The 19,434-nt window shown below is 32.9% G+C and overlaps 2 pseudogenes across 1 annotated transcript in view; both read left to right on the plus strand.

The window, feature by feature from the left end:
* LOC149217124 (putative receptor-like protein kinase At1g11050 pseudogene) overlaps nt 1-6,220 on the plus strand; it is a 148,495-nt pseudogene extending 142,275 nt beyond the window's left edge. The window contains exon 2 of the transcript XR_016251245.1: nt 6,104-6,220. The product of XR_016251245.1 is annotated as a putative receptor-like protein kinase At1g11050 pseudogene (transcript). The remainder of the gene's footprint in view (nt 1-6,103) is intronic.
* On the plus strand, nt 4,098-6,259 carry LOC149217125 (putative receptor-like protein kinase At1g11050 pseudogene; annotated as a pseudogene).
* Nucleotides 6,260-19,434: the final 13,175 nt, after the last annotated feature.

The following is a 19,434-nucleotide window of genomic DNA, read 5'->3' on the forward strand; positions in this document are numbered from 1 at the left end:
TGTATTTTCCCCATTATTTGAAAGATAAATAAATTTATCATGTACCGCCAATAAGGTTGCGTGTGCAAATGTATTAGTGCTACATTCATGTCACACTACCGTCATAAATTTACATGGTTCTGCCAATAGTGAAATACATAAATTAGATACTTTTTAATAAATAAAGTTAAGAACAAAGTTCTGAACCAATGAACAAAACAGGATATTAATTTTTTTTAATAAAGTAAAAAATAAAGTTACGAACAAATGAACAAGATATCAATTTTTTTTTTAATAAATAAAGTAAAGAACAAAGTTCTGAACAAATGAACTAAACAAAAAAATCAAAGGAAAATAAAAATAAATATGTATCAAATAAAAATGAGTGTAATATGTCGTATTATTGTTTAATATTTGTTTTTTTAATAGCAAAATAATTAACTAAATGTGTAATTAAGTTTGTTTATAGAATTTTTTTAATAAAGTAAAGAATAAAGTTCTAAACAAATGAACAAAACAAGATATCAATTTTTTTTAATAAATAACGTAAAGAACAAAGTTCTAAACAAATGAACAAAACAAAAAATCAAAAGAAAATAAAAATAAATATGTATCAAATAAAAACGAGTGTAATATGTAGCATTATTATTTAATACTTGTTTTTTATGTAAAAAATAATTTTTAGCAAAATAATTAACTAAGTGTGTTTATAGAATTTTTTTAATAAAGTAAAGAATAAAGTTCTGAACAAATGAACAAAACAAGATATCAATTTTTTTTAATAAATAAAGTAAAGAACAAAGTTCTGAACAAATGAACAAAACAAAAAATCAAAGGAAAATAAAAATAAATATGTATCAAATAAAAACAAGTGTAATATGTCGCATTATTGTTTAATACTTGTTTTTTTATGTAAAAAATAATTTTTAGCAAAATAATTAACTAAGTATGTAATTAAGTGTGTTTATAATTTTTCTTTAATAAAGTAAAAAATAAAGTTCTCAACAAATGAACAAAACAAGATATCAATTTTTTTTAATAAATAAGGTAAAGAACAAAGTTCTAAACCAATGAACAAAACAAAAAATCAAAGGAAAATAAAAATAAATATATATCAAATAAAAACGAGTGTCATATGTAGCATTATTGTTTAATACTTGTTTTTTAATGTAAAAAATAATTTTTAGCAAAATAATTAACTAAGTATGTAATTAAGTGTGTTTATAGAATTTTTTTAATAAAGTAAAGAATAAAGCTATGAACAAATGAACAAAACAAGATATTTTTTAATAAATAAGGTAAAGAACAAAGTTATGAACAAATGAACAAAACAAAAAATCAAAGGAAAATAAAAATAAATACGTATCAAATAAAAACAAGTGTAATATGTCGCATTATTGTTTAATACTTGTTTTTTATGTAAAAAATAATTTTTAGCAAAATAATTAACTAAGTGTGTTTATAGAAGTTTTTTAATTATAAAATTTATTTTTGTTAATTTAATTATTACTAAAATTTGTTTTAAATTTAAATAAATTATAACATATAGTATATAGTTATTATAAAGTTGCTATTATAATTATTATAATGTTTGTATGAAACTATTTGATCTCTCTTGCCATATTTGAAGAAATGTTTGCACTTCAAGCTGATCCCTCTCACCACATTTGAGGAATGCTTTGCACCTCAAGGGATTTTTATCTTTCTAGACATTTAATATATTTGGAGTTAAGATGAATATAGTATTAAAAAATCTATCATATAGTGAATATTTTTGTATATAATCATTATCATATATAGTATTTTGGTGGAAATAATTAAAGTTGTTAATATTTTTATTTAATTTCAAGAATAATTTTAAAATTTGTTTTAAATAATATGTTTGTGGTAATTTTGTATATAACCATTTTTATATATAGCATTTTGGTATAAATAATTAAAGATGTTAATGTTCTTATTAAATTTCAAGAGTAATGTTTAAAATTTGTGTAAAATAATATGTTTGTGTTAATTACTACCACAAATCCATATTAATTTCAAAAACTATCTTGCATGAAGAGAAATTTTTTTAAGTGCAAATAAATAAATAAATTTATTTTTTTCAAACTTTAAAATTAATTACATAAACAAATCAGATTAAATGTTTAAATTAATTAAGAATGCAAGAATGCACCAGTGAGGAACATGTTTTGGAAGGACAATTCATTCTTTCCAAAAGATAAGTTATCATCGTGTTTTAAACTTTTCAAATACCTATGTTTATATCCAAAAGATTAAATGAACAAACAATAAAGGAAGAAAAATGGATTTAAAATGGTTTTCATAATAAAATTTTGAAGTGATAAAAAGAGAAATAAATAATTTATAAATATTAAGATTCATAAATATTTAGATTTGATATGTGTACTTTTATGACACTTGTTTGTTATAGAGATTATTTTTTTAATAATTTTTATTTGTCATAAATATTAAGATTTGATTTGTGTACTTTATGATACTTGTTTGCTATGGAGATATTTTTTTTTTTTAAATAATGTTTATTTATCATAAATATTAAGAATTGGTAGTATACTTTTATGACACTTGTTTGTTGTGGAAAAATTTTTATTTTTTAATTTTTAAAATAAATTTTATTTTGACAAATTTATTAAAAATTGATATTAACCAATTAAGAAATAAAAATATAATTTCTAAAAATTTCAAAATTAAATTTTAATTTCCAAAAAAATCAATTTAATATTTAAATTTTAGTAAACTTTATAGACTATTTGACGATTTTAATAAGTCGAATGTTTTTTACCATAAAATGATTACTTAAGAATTTTAATAAGTCAAATATTTTTTACCATAAAATGATTACGGTATAACGTGTCTTTATAAAAATAATTTATATTTAAAATATATAATATAATAACGATATTCTTTATATAGTGATAAAGAAAGAGAGTTTAGACTATTATATAGTCATATAGTGATAAAGAAAGAGAGTTTAGAATATTATATAGTCATAAAGAAAGAGGGTTTGGGTATACTCTAACACTGCTTTTATTTAGTTTATTTTTTTAGAATATAAGAAAATACGGTTAATGTGTCAAAATATAAAGGCATTTTGAAGATATGAAAGTCTATTTTTTTTTTTTTATTATTGAATATGAATTGGTGTAATTTTTTTAGTAATAATTATAAAGCGGTGTGATGTTTTAATGTGTGAAAATATAAAAGTTTTTTTTTTTTATTGAATATGAATTGGTGTCATTTTCTTTTAGTAATAACTCTAAAGTGGTTTAATGTTTTAATGTGTCAAAATATAAAAGTATTTTGTAGATATGAAAGGCTATTTTTTTTATTGAATATGAATTGGTATAATTTTTTTAGTAATAATTATAAAGTGGTGTAATGTTTTTTAAATAACAGTAATGAGTTAATTTATATCTATTAATAACAATCAACCATAACTATTTCCACATCTAACAATAACAATCAACCATAATTATTTTTACTATTAATTTGAAACCTAAATTATAATAATTTTAACTATTTCCACATCTAACAATAACAATCAACCATAATTATTTCTAATACTAAATTATAATAATTTTTGCTCTTTGAATTTTCTATTGGGAAAAAAACACGAGGGAGAAAAGGAAAAAATGATCAAAGAAATGGCAATAGTCGTTAAAGTGAGAACAATAATAGGGAAACGACAATAATATAGTCATTGTCGAGTGCCAACGACGGAGGGACTTATTCGCCTGTGAAAACAATAATAGGGAAACGACAATAATATAGTCATTGTGAGTGTCAACGACGGAGGGATTTATTCGCGGAAAGAGCTAACCAGTCATATATTGGGTATTTAATGTTGAAATATATGTGCACAAATTAACGCGATAATACGGGAGCGGGCAAATTCGACATTAAATAATATTTACCCACTTCCATATTATCAGGCTAACTTGCACGCATATATTTCAACATTAAATACCCAATATATAACTGGTTAACTCTTTCCCTTATTCAGACCGTTTCCTACCTCATAGACTTTGCTCATAGACTTTGCACATAATATGCTCGACTTCCTGCGAAATGATTAATCATATCAATCGTGACATTCGTACTTACCGTAAGAGACGGGATTATCGCTTGTTCCATGGTGACCGGGTCAATCAGAGGCGGCGGGAGGCCAAACTGCCAGAGTGCCAACTTCCAAGGAATCGCTGTGACTGCGTGCTGTTTTAAGGGGAAGAGTCGGCAACCTGGTTCTGTGCATTGCATTGAAATTATTTTCCGTTTCTTCAGTGATACCTAGTTTCGGATTAGAAAAATGAGGACGGAGACTCTCCTACTGCTCCTGCTGCTTTCGTTATTGTATTTGGTGTTCGCTGATGCAGAGTGTCCGATGGACCTAAACTATGTCCGCAAATTGCAGTGGGACAAGGCTTCCTGTAAATCGGCCAACATCGGCGGCAGCGATAACCCTTGCTGCCAAACATTGCTGAGTTTGTTCGGCGTAGGGATCGCTCAGTATTTGAGAGATGCATCCATGTTCGAGCTTCCCAGCAATGCCTCTGCCGTCTCCTGTCTCGAGCTCTTTCAGCAGCAGCTAGACTCTCTGGGTCTCTCGCCACACTTGGTGTCAATCTGTTTGAAGAATAGTATGTTTGGGTTTGTATCGAGCCCAGTGCTCTGCGCTGGCATACAAACCAAGCAGGACTGGATGCGCAAACTGGGAATTACTCCACTGGACTCTGCTTGCAAAGGCGACCTCTCAGATCTGGCAGCTTGTAAGGCATGCAAGGATAGCGGAGACCTTGTTGAAAGAGAGCTGGTAAAAATGTACACAAACTTGACAAACGTGGTAACCGCTAAGATATGCTACTATTTCACTTGTCTGTATGCCGCTGGAGTGGCTAATGAATTCGGCCCCAAAACCCAAAGCACTGCTCAGTGTGTCCTCAGGCTGCCCTTCGTCCAGACCACGTCGCGTGGCCGAGTTATGGCCTACTGTGTCATGGGTGCTGCTGCAGCCCTCCTGATCTGCGCTCTCGGGCTTCTGTATTGTTTGTGGGCGAGGAAGAGGAGTCGTAAGGTTGAGCCCAGGGGATTTGCGAGGCGGAATGAGGAACATCTGAAATCCTCCGTGAAACCCAACACGGGTGCAGTTTGGTTTGACATTGAAGAGATCAAGGCCGCCACTGATAATTTCAGCGAAGCCAATCTCATTGGCCAAGGGGGCTTCGCTACTGTGTACAGGGGAACGCTTCTGGACGGTCGGCGGGTTGCGGTGAAGAGAATCAGAAATTGCACTCCGGAATGTGATTCTGAATTTCTGAACGAAGTGGAGGTCATCAACAGCATTAGGCACCGGAATCTAGTGGTTTTGAGAGGCTGCTGTGTCGCCAGCAACGACAGGGAGGGGCACCAGCGGTTTCTGATATACGATTACATGCTCAATGGAACTCTCGATGACCACATCTTTGGAGAAAAATCCAAAGCCCGGCCTCTGAGCTGGTCGCAGCGAAAGAACCTAATCCTCGGGATCGCCAAAGGGTTGGCTTATCTGCACGACGGTATCGAGCATACCATTTATCACAGAGACATCAAACCCACTAACATTCTGCTGGATGATGAAATGAATGCTTGCGTGGCAGATTTTGGTCTGGCAAGGATCATGGCTAAGGAAGAAGGAAAATCACACCAGACGACGAGGATAGCGGGGACGCACGGCTACTTGGCTCCTGAATACGCTCTCTATGGTCGACTTACTGACAAGAGCGATGTCTATAGTTTCGGTGTTGTGTTGTTGGAGATCATGAGCGGCAGAAAGGCTTTGGACACCTCTGCGGACTGCGCCTCTCACTATCTTATTACAGATTGGGCATGGAGACTGGTGAAAGAAGGCAGAACCAGTGAAATAATAGACGAGAGAATCCGGCAGAGCGGGGCAGAGCGTCTGATGGAGAGATTTGTTTTGGTGGGTATTCTATGCGCGCATGTTATGGTGGCATTCAGACCTGGAATGGTGGAGGTCGTGAAGATGTTGGAGGGAGAAGCAGAGATCCCTGAAATTCCTGACCGCCCTTTGCCGCTTATGCGTCATGGAATATCTAGCCTTACAGTACAGGAATCAAGCAGCTCCTTATATCTGTCAGCGCTTAATCCTACTCAGGCAGATTCTTAAGAGCGTAACTCGTAAAAGCGCAGATATTATTATCTAGGCAGACTTCTATGTCAACTCAAATTATATCTCAGGGTTGGTTTTTTTTTTTTGTTTTTTTTTTTCACAAGAAAAATACGCTATCTTTTATATATTAAACAAGGGCAGCTGCGACGCAGCGAGTCCCTGCATCAAGTTGAGCCTGTTTAGGAAGTGATCGAATGATTGGGTAGCGGCACCCAGAGTTTGAGCAGGACCCGAAGGAGAGCTGATAACAACACAAGGCTGAAGAACAACCACAGGCTTGAGAACACAGGGCGAGGGCTAGGCTAGAGAACACTGGCTGAAGACAGTCCTTAAGACAGTTGCAGTTGTTGATACAGTTTGATCAGTTATAGTTGATCCAGAACCAGCATAATCAGCAGAGCCCCCAATATGATCTCATAGAAAACCTCCAAAAACTAGCCCAGTAAAGAATAAGCTATCCCTAAAATCTTCATCTAACAGGCATGGATGTGTACTTAATACTTGATGAATTTCCTGATGAAGGAAACGAAGCAAACTTGGCATTGACATTTTTTATAATTGGACATTAAAAAACAATGAGTAGTTACAGCATGAAATCCTGTTTTTAGAAGTGTCATTTTGTTATGCAAGTTGACCCTGCTAAATGGTGGTTTAGAATAGAGTCTGTCACTTTCCTTTGTTTTTCTGCAGAGTGCAAAGGAACTTGGTGAAAGTCTATATGTTTGTAAGATGTTAATTACTCTGATTAATCAAAGCATCAATGTCAAGCAGGAAGAAATGATATCGGTCCTTTGCTATTAAATCCAATAGCATTATACAAACAAACACTTTGTCAAAATTTAACTGAGTTTCAGCATGTCATTCCAGTAAAATGAGTTACCCGATCTAAGTTTTTATACTTTAACACCAATGAATGTGGCCGTTTGATCCCGATACCAGGGACTGATGAAAGAAAGTCACAACCTGCGAGGACACACATGCCTACAAAGAAGACATTTAAGCCAGTCAATCCGGTCACCATTTTGTTTGTTAATTAACTTGCCTTGCTCAAGACCATGAAGCTAGCTGTATTCTCTAACATCAAGACAAGAGCCAAGATTACAAAACGAAGGCAGAGTAACCGCCAAAACAGTACGAGTTATACTTTTGTCCCACATCAGCTGAACTTAGGGATACGAACTGTCAGAAACCTAGACTTTATCATACCTGTATAGCTCATATGTTAAGTATGCGTATTTACCTATATTAAGCAGGATCTGTAAGCATAAGTAAGTCATTCCATATTAGAGATAATGTAAACTTATTCATTAGGTAGAATACGGTACTCTATTCAAAGCTATTAGTAGCTTATGACCTAGCGTGCAGTGAGCAGCAATGCTAAGAAACCAGGCCCATATGTGATCGAACTTAGACTAGCTCTCTGACAGACGCAAACGACCAATTTCCAAATCGATACAAAGAATCCAAAACAAAAAAATTCTTTGCGTCAGAACAACGAATCACTGCTTCAGATATGCATCCATACATCATAGTTTTCTGAATGAGTGATACTCTATATTTATAATAAATCAAAAGTTCCAAATTAAGGGATATGACAACATATCCAAGAACAATTTGTTTTAATATAATTTAAAAATGTGAGGCATATTAGAACGTTCATCCATACTTCTCGATGCTAAATGTTTCCATACAGGACGTGATCAATGGGCCCCTCGTTTATTTATGCAACATTATATATGTCTTCATGTTTTGAATCATTCTACTTAAGATATATTTATGCCAGATGAGCATGTAGGTGTTAACCAGAAGGTGACCAGATACCTGGGCTTCCACGACAAGGCCAGCAGGGTTTCCGGCCCCACCACCAGAGACAAACCTAGCGCCACGGAAACCTGTTTGAACATAACAAGCGAGGTGATTGAACATAACGCATAATGCATGATAGAAACGTGGCTGAACCGCAGGACAACGGTGACAAGTGCATGTTGCTCTCTGTGCTACCTTTGCTTCTATCTCCGTCTCTGTAACCTTCTGTAACCTCTGCTGGGCCCTGCTCCTGCTTATGTCACTCAGTAAGCTGCATCTCGAACTATTGCTGGTGGAACTACTCGCTTTGGTTCTGCACCTGACAAAATGGTTCCCCCCCCGGAGCTACTGCGCTGGTTATTTACCCCTGAAAGACTCTGCTGCGAAGATCTGGAATACCTGCTGCAAGGATAGCGTAGCTGGTCATTTTAGCTAGAAGCGGATGAAAAGAGAATTCAGTGTTGGTTTTCGTTCTTGGTTTTTCTGTGTTTCAGAAGGTATATTATTTTCTTTGTTTTCTTTGTTACAGAATCTCGCCCAGAAAACCCTAGCGCAACAGGAATATCTATGCAAGGCGTCGGCGTTGCCGAATCGGACACAGTAGTAACCAAGGTGCAGACGCGTTGTTTGTTCGAGAACTTTATGCATAATTTATATCGCTTGAATATTTAGATTTTGTGAAATGAACAGGAATATATAAGTTTGTGTTTACTTGTTGCAGCAAACAGCTGAGATACAGGAGGAAGGGAGGATACTGTTGGCGGACGGCAACGGCGTAATGAGCAGCTTCTGTGTGAATGAAAAACTTGCATATTGTAAGCACGGATTTGGTCATCAAGGTATGATTCATGAAAGCATGTATTGAATTGGGCTATTGAACTTGAAAATCTAGAAATAAATTATGTATTCATTAAGTCTATTGAATACATGTAGTGAATTGGGCGATTGAGTTTCTTGGTTCTTCTTTAAATTGTGTGCATGATTACTGCAGTTATGGCCATGCAGAAACAATAGTTGACTGCTTGTTTTTTTATCACAAGTCAAGTTGTGTTTGTTACAGAACTCCTCTTAGAGGGTTCCAAGATTTCATTGAAACTTACACAAAGCTAATACCCTAGGTCTCAGCCTCTAACGGTGAAAGTTCATTGTATAGAACGACCCAGCTATGTTCGTCCTGCTCAGGATTTTATTTGTTTATTTCTTTCCGGAGTGTAAATGTACAAACATAATTATGTACTAGTTTTTGTTTTATTCCCAGACGTAGAACCTAAATGAAACCTGTTGAAAGAAAATAAAAATTGGTATATATTTAATTGGACAATGCATATTAAATGCTAAAATTTGTTATCGCATTACTTTGAGTAATTGTACAAAATTTTTTCTTTATCTCCTCTGCATTCTTAGAATTTATGTATTATGTAAAGTTCTTAAAGTTTTATGTTTATACTAAATATTTAGTACACTTTTTTTTATAGGATTCATTGAACTCTTAAAATAGCCCTACAACGTTACGGAAAAATAAACCATGCATTTCAATCCTGATATATCACAGCAGAAAATTAAATTAATCTTTGCAGCTGAAAATTGATAATTTTTTCCTGCGACTTTTTTAAAAGTAGTGTGTGATGTATCGCAGCAGAGGAGCCATCATATTTGATATCAAGGTAGACGGAAGCAGTGCGTACCCAAATTTTCTTGCTGTCAAGTTTTTGTACGAAGGAGGCCAAATAGACATTTCCGCCGTTTTTGTACGAAGGAGGCCAAACAGACTATTTCCGTCGTTGAAATTGCCTGGGTAAGTAACTACCTATCATTTTCTGCAAACAATAACATGATCCAAAAAAAGGAAATATGAGTTTCTGATTTCGAAAAGGGCATACCTTCTTTACAGAACGAAAGCTCCAGATGCACAAAAGAGGGCCACACAGCGCTAAGAAGGTAAACAACAACAGAAGATATGAGTTTCTGATTTGGAAAAGAGCATACCTTGTTTACAGAACGAAAGCTCCAGACGCACAAAAGAGCAGGTGGAAGACGAAAGAGGGGATGAAGAATACAAGCTCAGCATAGCTTCACAGAGGGGATGAAGAATACAAGCTCAGCATAGAAGCTACAATGAATATAAAGCAAAGCACAACTGCGCAAACGAAGGAGGAACCTTTGTTAGTTCTGCATCATCCACATGTAACACATGCAAACACACTTGTAATACACACTTGTAATTACCTGCGATTGCTAATGAACTTATGATATGTTACTTGTAACTACCTACCAATCTCAAACATTTCATGTTTCAAACTAATGTTAACATTAAAACCACACCGCTGACAGTTAGCGAAAATGCACCGGGCTTATTGCTTTTAAGCTATGGTCGGGCCTCTTCCACCTCGAGAAGAGGCCAAATAAGATGGCAAAAGTTAAGTTCCAAATAAAACTTTGGTTATCCGGCACAACGCGTTTGAGAGCGTTTGAAAACTTTGTAATAATCACAGTATAACACAGGACTACAACTTGAAACTAATGCTAACTCGGACCCGATCGATTACTATAGTCCCTGCCGAATGCCAGATGGCAGGGACTAAAAAGGGGAGTACATATACATAGATCTTTGTGCTTTCTCATGTTCCTTAGTCTTACAAAAATGAGTAGCTCTTTCCACCTATCTCTTGCATATAGCATATTGGTTAACTTCGCAAAACAAATTATATATGAGGGTTAATTTAGCTTTAATATATTAAGACCAGATCAGATCACAAGTAATTTGTAGAGTTTGTATTCATTTTTTATTACCAATAATATGTAGGTTTTATATTTATTTTTATAAAAATAAAATAAATTGTAATTATTTTAAATTTTGGATTTTTTAAAATATTTTTATAGGATAAAAATAATCTTTATTTTGAAAGAGTGTGGAATGACTTGTGAAGGAGTTTTTTACTTAACGTTTGGGATTTCAAAGTGAGTCCATCATCAGGGAACGCTTAATATTTTGAGAAGATTTAATGTAAAAGAGCTAATAATTTATATGTATTTATGTGAATATTCTTTCGGAAAAAATTATCTTTATAAGCAATAAGAAAATCATTAAATTATATGCTAAACATTTAAATAATTAAAATGATGATTTCACACTAAACACATAAACTAATAAATAATAAACATACAATATACCTCATACAATAATAACTTTCTTTAACTAATCTTAAATCATTTCTTTTCAAACACCTCATAAACACTAAATATTCAATAAACTAACAAAATCATTCTTTATAACCATCCCTCTTTATAAACATGAAGAAACTACACAAGCTAACATAATTTCATTAGATTAAAAATGAATTTATTAAATATTTACAATAATGAATAAACTATTAAATGATATACAATGATAACTAAATAATTTTTCAAAAAAAATAAAAGAAAAATAAACACAATTTAAATAGGGCTCATCATTTATTAAAAACATATTTATAAAAAAACAAAAATTAAATTAAACACAATTTCATTAGATTAAAAATGAATTTATTAAATATTTACAATAATGAATAAACTATTAAATGATATACAATGATAACTAAATAATTTTTCAAAGAAATAAATAAACACAATTTAAATAGGGCTCATCATTTATTAAAAACATATTTATCAAAAAAAAAATTAAACACAAATTTAAGTAGGTCTTATCATTTATTAAAAACATATATATATATATATATATATATATATATATATATATATATATTTACTACATTTAATTAAATAAAATTCCTACATACAGTAATAAAGTAATATATTAAATTAATAAGGATTATGCACATTATTACAAATTAAATTAATTAATACAATTTAGTTGAAGTCGGAAACGTTGGGTAAAAAATTCCTTCACAGGTTATTTCACACTCTTTCAATATACTCCATCACATGTCATTCCACACTCTTTCAAATATACTCCACCTATATAGACTGATTATTCAAAATCTTTATTTTGTTATAAATTTTTTATATCAAACAATTTTTTTTTTTTCTTTTTACTTGATCTTATATAGAGATTTGAACTTTTATTCTTATAATTTATATATTAATCATAAGCAGTTAAACTATTTTATAAGATAAAATTTTAATTCCACAATATTTTTTTCTTGAAAATCACAAATAATTTAAAAACCAACTCAAACTGGCCTTAAAAACCAACTCAAGCTAGCCTTATAATAAATGTATAAAAATTAACATAATTATATACTATGACATAAGATCTATGATGATTATTAATTGTGCCAAATTTATAAAATAAGTATATTAAACAAAATAAAATAAATTAATAAAAGACATACACACCACTTAAATTATATAAATTAAATAATTTATAAAAATTAATATCCATGAAATATAAAAATACAAAACAAAAAAATCTATATTTTACTAATTTTGTAATCAATGATTATTTATTGTAAGAATTTACAAAATAAATATATTATAACAAAATAAAATAAATTAATAAAAATATACACCCAACTTATGTAAATTAGAACAATTATATAAATTAAATAATTTATAAAAATCAATATTAGTGAAATGGAAAAAACAAAAACAAAAAAATCCATATTTTACGAATCCAACTTACATTTAAGCTGTGTGTAGTTATTTGAGGACTACAGTAATTAACAATTTTTAGTTTAACTTGATTGTGCAGTACGATAAAAATTAAAAACACTTAAATATGTAATTTCTTTTTGGTTTGGGGGTATTTTATGTTAATTGCTGATTTCTGGAATATTCGACAATCAAATGAATGTGGGTGTGGTTAATTATTTGATTATAAATGTGGGTGCAGTTAATTATTTGACCATGAAGGTTTGATTGCCAAATATTTTGAAAATCAACAAAATCATGACATGGTCCACCCTGCAAAGATAGTGAGTTCTAGATGTAAAATGATTGTTATTAGATGTCCACGGTTCAAATACTTTTTTGAATAATAATTGCTATTAGATATCCACGTGGATCCATATATACATTTTTAATTAACTTTTGTAGAAATTTAAGAGCACATAGAAAATTATGCAAATATTCATCACTAGAGGCATCTTCCCAAACAAAGAAATAGATGATAAACTACAATGTTGAAAAGCAATGCCAGCTGCAGCACTTGTTTTTCGTATTCTCTGCATTTTTGGTAGCCAATGAACTTTAATTAATGAAGTGTATAGTTGTAATCAACTCTGCAAATAAAGTGAATTGCAAAATATAAATTCAATAACTTAAAAAATATTTCTACATTGTATGCCTTGAAATAGTTCAGAAAAATGATCTGTATGGTGGCGTATTGCTTTTCTAGAGGAAGATAGAGATGTGTAGTGGATCATGCAAATTACAAAGAAGAATCACATAGAATTGAAACCTATAGCATCTAGTGCTCCACTGCACTCAAACACACCAATTACCTACTCTATTGCGCACATTATAGAGAAGATTGCCTGTAGTTGCTCTTTCAATTTTCGCAAGCTTTTGGGTTTTGGATTTCACATCTGGTGTTTGAAAAGTCGACATGATATTACCGTGGAAGTCGTCATTTCCAGGGATGACCCAAACCTATCTCTCTTAACTCTCTTATTGACTGCTTTCTTGTTGACGTTTCTATTGCTGATATTCCTTCTTCACGGGCCCTTGGAGCACAGATGCCCGAACAGGGTTTATCATGACTTTCATCCTCTCTCTCAACATTCGGGGTTTGGGGGTTGCCCCGAAATTTTTGGCTCTCAAGCAACTCTTCCTTTCTATACATCCTTATGTAATTCTCCTACAGGGAACCATGCATTATGTTCCTCATGTTATTCAATATTTCCGGAAAATTTTATCGGACTGGCATATCGCTGCCACGACTGCTGCTGGTCTATTTGGTGGTCTTGTGGCCTTATGGGACCCTCGATGGGTTAAGGTCAAGGCCTTCAAATGTTTTGCTGGTACCCTGCTTGAAGGATATATCCGTGGACTGAGTGGTCATGTCGACATTGTGAATATGTATACCCCCTATAGGGATAGGCTTGTATTTTGGGACAAGCTGATCTCATCTGGGATTATGGAGCTGGTTTCTCTCATCATTGCGGGGGACTTAAATTGCACTATTGGGCTGGACAAAGTTTGGGGCCGGTCCAGGAAAATTGACCCACTGGCGGGGATGATACGCGACGCGATAATGGATCACAATTTTGTTGATATATGTCCAACAACAATGGCTCCTACATGGGATAATGGTAGAGTGGGGATGGCGTATGTTGCAAAGTGGCTGGATCGGTTCTTACTGCATGAGGAGATGGTGGAGCGTCTAGGTGAATTACATGCTGGGGTTATAAGTAATTTTCTATCTGATCATCGGCCCATTACTTTACAATGGAGGAGGGCGGATTTTAGACATGGCATGCCTTTTAAATTCAATCGGACTTGGTTGGATGACTGGGATTTCAACACATTGGCGCATTCTATATGGACCCGTGATAGTGACCGAGGGCCATCTCCCATGGTTCACATCCTGGATAAGCTGGATATCCTTCGTGGGGAGGTTAAAACATGGCAAAAACACAAGACTAAGAAATTACATAAGGAATTAAATGACATACAACATGAACTGGATGCTCTACACCCCAGATGACTTCTAATTGTCTGCTTGAATCTACCCAGAATCGTATTCAGGCATTAGAACTCAAGAAGAAGCAGATTCTATCTACCGAGGAAGCCACCTAGCGCTTGAAGAGCAGGGATTTATGGATCAATGAAGGGGACTGAAACACTAAATTTTTTCATCGTTATGCAAATCACAGGCGCAAAATAAATTCTATCTGGGAAATAAAGGATGCTGATGGACATTGTATTCAGTTGCAGGAGGATATTTGTAAAGTTGTTGTCACCCATTTTTGGATGGCTTATGGCTGTAATGAGGGGATTGAAGTGGAGGATATTTTATGGGGGGTTGATCCATATCCCACTATGTATGATGATGAATCAAACACGTCACTATTTAAAATGGTCACTGAATATGAGCTCCATGGGGTTCTAAAATCCTTCAAAGGCGATAAGAGTCTGGGACTGGATGAGTGGACGGTGGAACTATTTACTCACTTTCCCCACTCTTATTTATTTTGGCAATGGATGGGTTGAGTCTGCACATCAATAAAGCGGTGGTGAATGATCAGTTCCAGGATTTGCACATGGGAAACAACATCAAAATTTCTCATGGTTTCTTTGTTGATGATGTGTTTATTATGGGTATGTTAAATCAATTTGCATGGCTGACTCTTTTTCATGTTTTTAAAAATTTTGCTAACGCTACTGGTTTGCATATGAATCTACAAAACTCCATTGTTTATCATGGATTGTGTGATATGGAGACTATTGTCTGTATAAAAAGCCTATTTGGTATCAAACCATGCAACTAGAGGATTGTCGATTGGCAATGACTCGTGGACTGTTTTTACAAAAGGATATTCGGATGGGAATTTAGATGTCTGTCATTGGGAGGTCGCGTTATCCTTACCCAAGTTGTTCTCATGTAACTGGGGGTATACTGGGCTCACCTTTTTCATATCCTACTCACCATTATTAACAGTCTTAATCGAATCATGGAAAATTTCATATGCTAGGGGAGGCTTGGGGATTATGAATATTCGACGCTTTGGATGGTATTTACTAATCAAATCTTTATGGAGGGGTATATTTGGGGTGGGTACTTGGAGTAGGGTGATTAGACACAAATATCTAAAGGAACACGACCTTCTGTTTTGGTATCGGAAAGGCACTATAGGTTCCTCGAATGGCTTGGCAATCTAGCTTAGCTTCCATAAGATTGGTAAAACTTTTCTACAACATCTTACCTGGTCTATGGGGTCGGGCCATAGAATCCTCATTGGCGCTGACCATATTCTGGGTGCTGGAATTGAATGCAACATATCTGAGGCGCTCATCCATTGTTTAACTGGGCGCGGTATATATTTATGGAGTCAAGTTTTATCATATTGGCGAGGTCCTTGTCCTATTTGGAAAAGCGTTCAAGAGATGGGACTGGTGGGGCAAATGGAGCTAGAGTGGATCCGGATTGGTGCAAGCATGAAAATTCTTGATATATGCCATGAGGGGCAATATGACAATATTGTATGGACGGGGAAGATGAAGGCAAGGAATATCATAGTTGCTGATATTTATAATACCCTCTATGGTGGGGAGGCTCGGCATGGGGCAAATCCTGTATTATACGCTCTCTGGAAGACCAAAATTCCTATCAAAATCATCCTATTCTCCTGGCTGGTTTATCAAACCAAAAATCTCACTTGGGAAAATCTGCAAAAGTGACGGTGACATGGTCCTAGTATCTGTACAATCTGCAAAATGGAAGTGGAAAACAACAATCATATGTTTCTCAAGTGCCATCGCACGGTTCAGGTATGGAAAAAACTGGCATCTCAATTCGGCTTTCCTTATATTCAATATGACAACATTGTGGATTGTATGACGTGGTGGAGTACATAGAAGTTATCATGGAGGATCATTCCACTTTTTCTATTTTGGGCTATATGGAAATGGCGGAACAAGTGCATTTTTGAGAATTCCATTGAAGAGTACATTTTGGCATATGAGCGCACAATATCTAATCTCTCTATGATCACTTCTCTTGACTCTTGCAATAAAAAAACACAACACAAGCGAACTGAGCCCCAGCTGGAGTGTCCAGTAGGATTCTTCGATGGTGCAGCGCCAAGGAACATTTGTGGTTGTGGATTTTGGATAGCCATATCAAAAGAATTGGAATACAGGATTCACTAGAATGCAGGAAGTGACACAAATACTAGGGTTGAAGCAATGGCCTTGTGGGGTCTTTTATGGTTCACAAACTTCCTCAATATTCTTGATATACATATTTTTGGGGATTCTAAGATTATTATTGATCAGGTAAATGGTTGTGCAAAAGTCAACAATCCACCGCTCCTTAGATGGTTATGGAGAATTGACCATCTGTGGACTCAGTTCAATAATTCAACAATTATGCACATAGGCAGAGAACATAACCAAGTAGTTGATGAACTTTCAAAGAGGGGCCTATAAGGTAATCTTGGTGATATGCACATTGAAATAATTTTGGGACACAATGTTTTAGATGTTGGGGAATTTCCTTTCCCTGGGTAATTCCTACTTTCCCTTTTTTTTGTATATTTTTGTGTACATTTTCTTTTTTTGAATCTGCTGGCCACCTAGATTAGATGGAAAGATATGAGGAGGTATTCTGATACACTATGTATATTCTCATTGGCTACATTGCTGGTTGATTTACTTCTTTCTATCTTCTTCAAAAATTCTGAACTATTTTGCTTATCGGACAAATGATTGTTCATATGATGTATTTAGTGTTATATGGTTTTTTCGGATTGGGAAGCATGTAATGCTTTCCCAGATGGTTTGTATGTTGTAACTGGATAAGGATAGATGATGTCTATATCTGTATTTTGATCCTATATTATAATACATTATGCTTTTTTCGTACTACCAAATATATATATATATATATATATATATATATATATATATATATATATATATATATATATAAATATATATTATAAACTTATATTAATTATTTTAATATAATTTTTAATTAATATAATATTAAAAATTAATGTCCATGGGTCTTGGATAGACGGTGATCGGGTGCTCTGTTAAGGCACTCTATGATGTGAAGTCATCGGTTCAATTCCCCACCCCAATTGGGGTGATATGTTGGACATGGTGAACATGTAGTCATACCAAGTTTACAAAAAAAATATTAAAATTAATATAAAAAAGTTATAAAATAAAATATTTATGAAATATTTTAAATGAATTGTGGTTTTTGGACAAGTGGCATTGTAAAGCCATGGTATTGTAACAAAACTTCTTTACAAGTTAATAATATCGATGGTGAAATGAAGTAAATGTTCATTGTTAAGAATCTTGTTATAATTTAAATATGTTATAACAAAGCCATGTATTAACATCGTATTGTAACAAAGTCTTAATTATTATAATACTTGGCTAAATAGAATTTTTTTTAGATTTTTTATTTTTTAGTATAATTTTTATATTTGATAATTCAATTTAAAACCACAAAAAAATAGTCATTAACCAATTAGAAAAAAACAATTTATATTTTTACAAATTAAAACATATTTTTTATAGTTTAATATTTTTTTTTTTTTCAAAATTTCAAAACTAATTGAAAATCAAAGTTTTTTGACAATCAAAAACAATATAATTATAAAAATTTGTGATGTATGTGATGAAAAAGCATATTGACTGATAATGATTTTATAGCATATATTATATTTGGTTATTTCAAAGTAGATTTAATGTTTTAAGAGTTATTAGGATTGTTTGACATTTTAATGGTAATATTATGTCATATTCCAACATTAATGATTGAAAATTAAATATTTTAAGTATTAATTATCAAATGTTATTTTGTTAATATAATCATTCTACTATTTTCATGATGTGAAGGCTCTTTATTTACAAGTGTTTTGAGGGAGGATGTTGGTACTTGTTATTTTCTTTTAAAGTTTATGTTTCGTCTTAAATTTATTGAAAAGAAAATGGTAATAATTGGTTATTAAAAATTACCTATAATTCTAACAATTGAATAGGATTTGAATAAAAAAAATTGTGAACATTTACACAATAACATTTATTAATCAATATAGTTTTTGGGGTTTCCTTTGACAAAACAATTATATATAGTATAATTGCTTTTGATGTAAGTTCATTAGGCTAGGTTGAATAGTGGGCATCCTGCATCAAAAAGATTTTGTTAATCAATATTGGGGCCTTGGCTAAGATTGAAACTTGGTTAACCCACTTAGTGTGCTTGTAGGAAGTTGCGTTAGGCTCAAGAGTATAGGAGAAGTCCCTTTGATTCAACCTTGAGGCTCCTCGGTGATAGGGGGTGAGTCTGCTCATTCTCCTTATACCAAAGAAAAAAAAATATTCTTAACATGTATTTTGCATCATCTATATACTTAATTTCTAACATTATTTAGTGATAAGTCATGATGTCTTGTGTGAATTGGGTCTAACACAAGTGGTTGTGGGATGGAGCATTATCCGTCCCATCCAAATTCTATTCTTGTAAGTGGCATGCTAATCTCTTATTGATTATATTGTTATAATGGATTTGAATAATATTGTTAACTTAACTTTGTGCCATAAATGATGTAAGTTTACTCTCGGTATGATCCTCATAATGAGGGGAAGTACCAAGGGGTTTTCCTAGGTGTTGTAACCTAGAAAAAAATTCAGGGTCTCCCTTATGTAAAACATTATCTTTAAGTTTTCTTCATTTTTTGTCAGAATATGCATTTTTTAGTTCGAATGGGAGAAATTTGTAATGTGCATAATGTTGACATGAGCTAGATAATGTTAAAAGTAAAAATAATAAGTTAGCCTTGTAA

This window comes from Pinus tabuliformis, chromosome 1_1 (assembly GCF_031772625.1).
Source record: "Pinus tabuliformis cultivar Carrire ecotype Pingquan chromosome 1_1, CPIR1, whole genome shotgun sequence".
NCBI lineage: Eukaryota > Viridiplantae > Streptophyta > Pinopsida > Pinales > Pinaceae > Pinus > Pinus tabuliformis.